This window comes from Octodon degus, unplaced genomic scaffold (assembly GCF_000260255.1).
Source record: "Octodon degus isolate 3935 unplaced genomic scaffold, OctDeg1.0 scaffold00201, whole genome shotgun sequence".
Classification (NCBI taxonomy): Eukaryota; Metazoa; Chordata; class Mammalia; order Rodentia; family Octodontidae; genus Octodon; species Octodon degus.
This window is the reverse complement of record NW_004524777.1, coordinates 3,360,698-3,366,964: the sequence shown is the minus strand read 5'-3', so window position 1 is coordinate 3,366,964 and position 6,267 is coordinate 3,360,698.

The window sequence follows — 6,267 nt, the reverse complement described above, 5'->3', positions numbered from 1 at the left end:
TTCCAATTAACTGCTAGATTCAAAAAACTTCTGAAGATTCTCAGGATCATTGCCTTGCCCATCTTCTACAGATACCTGTATGGCTTGCCACTGTCATGTTTCCTAGATCTCTAACTATTTTGAATATACAGATACAAAATGATCCTTCATTTTTATCCCCTTTTCTGTTTAGTTTATAGGAGAAGGGTACTCCTTTGTCATTTAAATATTATAAGTCTGTGAATTCAGCAAAATACTCCAATATAATCTAGTAGTACATAATAGTAGTGGGTTTTCCATAAGACTGGCAATGTCAGAAGTTGTTGACTTGAGCTCAAGTAATGATATGTTAACCTTTAAGTCCCTACCAAATATGAAGGAAAAAAATCTAAAAATTAAAAAATATTTTAAAAATAGGACTAAACAATTACATATTTTTACTTAGAAGTTCAGAAATCTAACCATATGCAACATTTAGAAGGACAGTCCTGTGACACTTTTTTCTTGTCTCTTGTTTTCATTTATTACTCTTTTTTTTAAACAAACATTTACTTGAGAGACAGTATGGCAGGAATTGGTATGACATGACAAGCAGCACATATTCAGAAGACCAGAATGACAGGCATTCCAAGCATGACCCTACTATTACACATTGCTATTTTCAGTGCAGTTGCTTAGTTCACAGGTATCACCATATATAGATAGTCAGGGTGAGAATCTTACCAATTAACTCCTGATTTCAAAAACCTGCTGAAGATTCTCAGGGTCATTGCCTTAACCATCTTGTACATATAAATGTCTGGCTTTACTCCTGTCATGTTTTCTAACTTTGTTCCTGGCCTTCTCTTCATTGTTTAATCCTCAAGTTCTCGCTTTCCTTTTAATTGTGTTATACCTTTCTATTTTTATTTCTTCTTTTGAGTTCTTACACTAGGGAGACTATACAATATTTACACATGTGGGTCTGGTTTATTTCACTTATGAGTATATCTTCAAGTGGCATCCACTTAAATGTAAAGGCTTTGAATTTATCATTCTTTATACCACAGTAATACTCCATTGCATAAAAATATCACATCTTTTTCATCCATTCCTCCGGTGATAGGCATCTTGGTTGTTTCCAAGATTTGGCTATTACAAATTGTGCTGCTATAATCATAGGTGCACATATATCACTATGATATGATGTTTTCAGTTCCTCTGGGAAAATTTCCAGTAGGGGAATAGCTGGTTTGAATGGGATTTCCAGTCCTAGTTTTTTAAGGAGTCTCCACACTGATTTCCATAATGGTTGCACCAGTCTACATTCCCACCAGCAGTGGAGAAGGGTTCCTTTTTGCCCACAGCCTCTCCAACATTTGTTGTTGGTTAATTTCTTTATGATAGCCATTCTTTCTGGGGTGAGATGGTATCTCAGTATTGTTTTAATTTGCATTTCATGGATGGCTAGTGATGTGGAGCATTTTTTCATATATTTATTTGCTTCTTTGATTTCGTCCTCTGAGAAGTCAAATCTGATGCCCATTTCTGGATTGGGTCTTTAAATTTTGGGGCCCTAATGTTTTTAAGTTCTTTATAAATTCTAGAGAGCACACCTTTGTCTGAGTGCTTATTATTCAATATTTTTTCCAAATTTGTTGATTGTCTTTTCATTTTGTTGGTAATTTCTTTTGACATGCAAAAACTTCTCAATAAGAGGAGGTCCAAGTTGTTAATTCTTTCAAGTATTACCCGTTTATTTGACTTTTGTTCATGAACTCTTTGCCTACCCATATGTCTTCAAGAGTTCCTCCTACTTTCTCTTCCAGAGGATTCAGTGTTTCTGTTTTAATGTTTAGATCTTTAATCTATTTTGACTTTAGCTTAGTGCATGGTGATAGACCTGAGTCAATTTTAGTTTTTGGCATGTAGAGAGCCAGTTAGAAAATATACTTTTAATCTGCTTAAAGAATAATCAAACTGGAAATTATGGATCAATGAAAAACTAAAATATCAAATCTTTCTATACCAAAGCCAGTGAGTTGAGGCTTAACTAGTACTCAGAGGTAAATGGACAGCCATAATTTCATTTACTAAAAAGTAAGGAAGAGTATAAACCTACAAGTTAATTTTTCAAAAGCAAGAAAAAATAAATGAGCACAAATTAAAATACAAGAAGTTACAGAACATAAAAGCATAAATCAATAAAAGAAAATACAAAAAAAAGAATTGAGTGAACAGTGAGAAACTGTTTCTCTGAACTATCCAATTTAATAGACCAGTGTTCTTTCTGACAAAGCAGAAGAAAGAGAAGACATAAATGACAATAGTGACAGGAATACCAACACCAGAGGAGATATTTTAATTTGACAAATTATTTGAAAACCTAGATGAAGTTGTTTTCTACGAAGTCACAAATTGCCAAATTCTTAAAGAAGTAGTATAAAATTGGTCAGACCAGCAGCCATAGAAGGAATTGGAAGTCTGATCAAAGATCTACAATTAAAAATTGTGCCAGGCCAGAAAGGCCTGCCTGGACAACTTAGAACTGTCTCAAAATAAAAAAAAAAGGAATAGGGGTGTAGTTTATTGGTAGAGCACTTGTGTAGTATGCACAAGGGCCAGGGTTCAATCCACATTATTGGAAAGGAAAAAAGGAAGAGAGGATGGAAAGGGAAGGGGACAAAAAGGAGGAGAAAAGAAGCAAGAAGGAAAAATTGTGGTGCAAGGCAATAATCGCTACCACTTCATATTCTCATTTTTGCTTAATCTCCTCCCCTTGGGTGTGGACTGGATCTTGGGACTTGCTTCTAGTGCAGTGATGGTAAACCTACAGCATGTGTACTTCAGCAGCTGTTTGTATCACTGAAAGCTCTAAAAGGTTTACCATTACTGCTTTAGTGAGCAGAATGCAAAAAAGGCAATGGCGTATTACCTTCAACACTGGCCTACAAAAAGATAGTGACTTCCATCTTGTGGCACCCTGGTGCTCCCATGCATGTCATGAGCTGATGTATTTAATGGTTCAGATGGCAAGGAACCAAGAGGGTCCTCTGGCCAGCATCCAGCGGGAAACTGAGGTTCTCACTCCAAAAGCACACCACGGACTGAATCCTGCCAATAATCTCATAAGTGAGCAGGGGAGTGGATCCACCCCCAGGTAAGCTTCATGATGTCTGTAGCTCCTCCACCGCTTTGGCCAGTGGAGCCAGACACATCCACTGACTACAGAAACTGTGAGATCATAAACGTCTGTTGTTCTAATCCACTATGGTTCAGGGTAATTTGTTACAAAGCAATATATAGCTAACACAACTATATGCAACAGGTGCAGGAGATTTTCTTTATTACCTCAATGGTTTCTGAGCATAGAAAAAGATGGGCAGGTTTCCAACTTGTGTTAGAAAGTTAGAAAACCTTGATGGCAGACAAAAGCAGGTTATATAAAAAGTGTTAAATAAACATTTAACAAATGCCATTTAATAATATGTTAAAAGAATCATAACCCTGTAGAATTTGCCTCAAAAAGGCAACAGTTTTAAAACTAGTGAAAATTCAGCTTTACTACACACAGGATTCAAAATCAATGGAAATCAATGGAAAAAGTAAGGAAAGCCCACATTTTGATGGATTTATGCCAAATTCTACAAAAACTTCAGGGAAGATCTGACACTAATAGTTTTTAAACTCTATAAGGAAATTAACAGCACTTCCAGCCATTCCTGGAAGCTAGCAGTATCTTGATTCCAAACCAAGACAAGGATTCAACCAAAAAAGAGAACTATAGATCAATCTCTGTAATGAACAGAGACACAAAGATTCTCAACTAGATGCTGGCAAACAATATGCAATAAATTTTCAAAAAGATCACACATCCATGACCAAGTAGGCTTCATCCCAGGGAAACAAGGATGATTCAACATACTCAAATCAACAAATGCAATAAATCACATACACAGAAGCAAGGATAGAAATCACACAATCATCTCAGTAGCTGCAGAAATAGCCTTTGGCAAAATCAAACATCCATTCATGATAAAAACCCTAAAGGAAATAGGTATATAAGGACCTTATCTCAATCTGATAAACAACCATTTATGAAAAACTTACTGCCAAGTGGAGAAACACTGAAATCTCTCCCTGTAAAATCAGAAACAACACAAGGTTATCTATTATTACCACTCCTATTCAACACAGTACTCAAAACATTAGCTATAGCAATCAGGCAAGAGAAAAAGATAAAAAGGAAGAAGTCAATTTATTATTTTTAGAAGACATGACCCTCTACATAGAAGAAACAGAACGTTTCATCAAAAAATTTATTGAGTTAATAACCAAATTCACCAAAGTACTAAGATATGAAATCAACACAAAAAATCAATAGTATTCCTGAAAAAAATAGTATTCTTGTACAATAATAAAGAGCTTACTGAAAAAGAAATTAGAGAAGCAATATCATTCACAGTAGCATCATGAAAAAATAAATACCTAGGAATTAACCTAACCAAGAAAGTAAAAGACCTCTACAATCAAAGCTACAGTACTCTGTAAAAGGAGATGGAAGAGGCTGTTAGAAAATAGAAAGATATTTGTTGTTCCTGGATAGGCAGAACCAATGTAGTCAAAGCAGCCACACTTCCAAAAGTGATATGCAGATTTAACACAGTCATAATCAAAATACCAAGCACATTCCTCACAGAACTAGAGAAAATAATCCTAAACTTCATATAGAACCAAAGGAGACCCAGAATAGCAAAAGCAATCCTGGGTAACAAGAACAAAGCGGAAGGCATCACAATCCCAGATTTGAAGTTTTATGACAAATCTACTGTGACAAAACCAGCATGGTACTGGCACAAAAACAGACATGTGGATCAATGGAATAGACTAGAGGAGCCAGAAACAAGGTTAGGCACGTCAGCCACCTGACCTTTGGCTAAGGAGTCAAAAGCATTTATTTCAGGATAGATAACTTCTTGAATCAATGGTACTGGGAAAATTTGCTATCCACATGCATAAAACTAAATCTAGGCCCATATATCACCATGTGGTAAACTAAAATTAAAATAGATCAAAGATCTAAATGTTAAAAGAAAAGCCTTTAACCTGCTGGAAGATAAAATAGCCAAAACTCTTGATGTGGGTATAGGAAACAATTTTCTGAACAAAACCCTAGCAACCTGGAAATATGACCAAGAATCAATAAATAGGAACATGTCAAATTAAAAATCTTCTGCATGGCAAAGGAAACAACCAATGGAGCAAGAGACAATGTATAGAATGGGAAGAATTTTGCCAATTATTACTCAGAGGACCAATATCTAGAATACATGAAGAACTAAAAAGAGGAGAGTCCCCAAGAATGTTACATTGATCTCTCAAACACTACAAAATGTCAAATAATGAGAACTGACACAACTTTGCCTTAAAGAATCCCAGACTAGAATTTGTCACATTATGTTAAAGGTAGACCTGGAACATTCATTGATGTTTATGATTTTAATATTCCTGAGGGCCATTACAGTGGCCTGGATATGTGTTGAAAGCTAAAATTTTAAAAGTTTTGAGTTTTAAAGAAAAAATTAAAATAAATCCAACTTCAACAGAGTGAAAAAAATTAGACCCCCGACACAAAAGACCCAAACAAAAATACAATAAAGAGCAGCTGAAATGAATAGACACTTCTCAGAAGAAATACAAATGGCTAATGAATACATGGAAACATGTTCATTAGAGAATTAATTAAACCAATGCCAAGACTCCATCAAGAAATCAAATAAAAGCAAATACTGGCAAGGTTACAGGGAAAAAGGAGCCCTTCTACATCTTTTGTGGGAATGTAAACTAGTACAAACACTATGAAAATCAGTGTGGAGATTCCTCAGAAGTCTAAAACTAGGGCTGGAAAGATAGTTCAGTGGACTAATTGCCTCCTTAGGCAAGCGCAGGGACCGGGGTTCTATCCCAGGCACCACATGACCCATCAGCCCTGCCCCTGGGCATGCTGAGCCAGCCACCAAGACCAGGAACGGTGGTGCATGCTTATAATCTCAGTGCTGGGGAGGCTGAAAACAGGAGGATTAGTATGATTCTGAGCTGTGTGGTGAGACCCTGTACCAAACAAATAAATAAAAATAAAATAAAATAAGAAGTCTAAAAGACTGGTGCAACCATTATGGAAATCAGTGTGGAGACGCCTTAGAAAAGGTGGACTGGAAATTCCATTTAAACCAGCTATTCCTCTACTGGGAATTTTCCCAGAGGATCTGAAAACATCATATCATAGGGATATATGTGTGCCTATGTTTA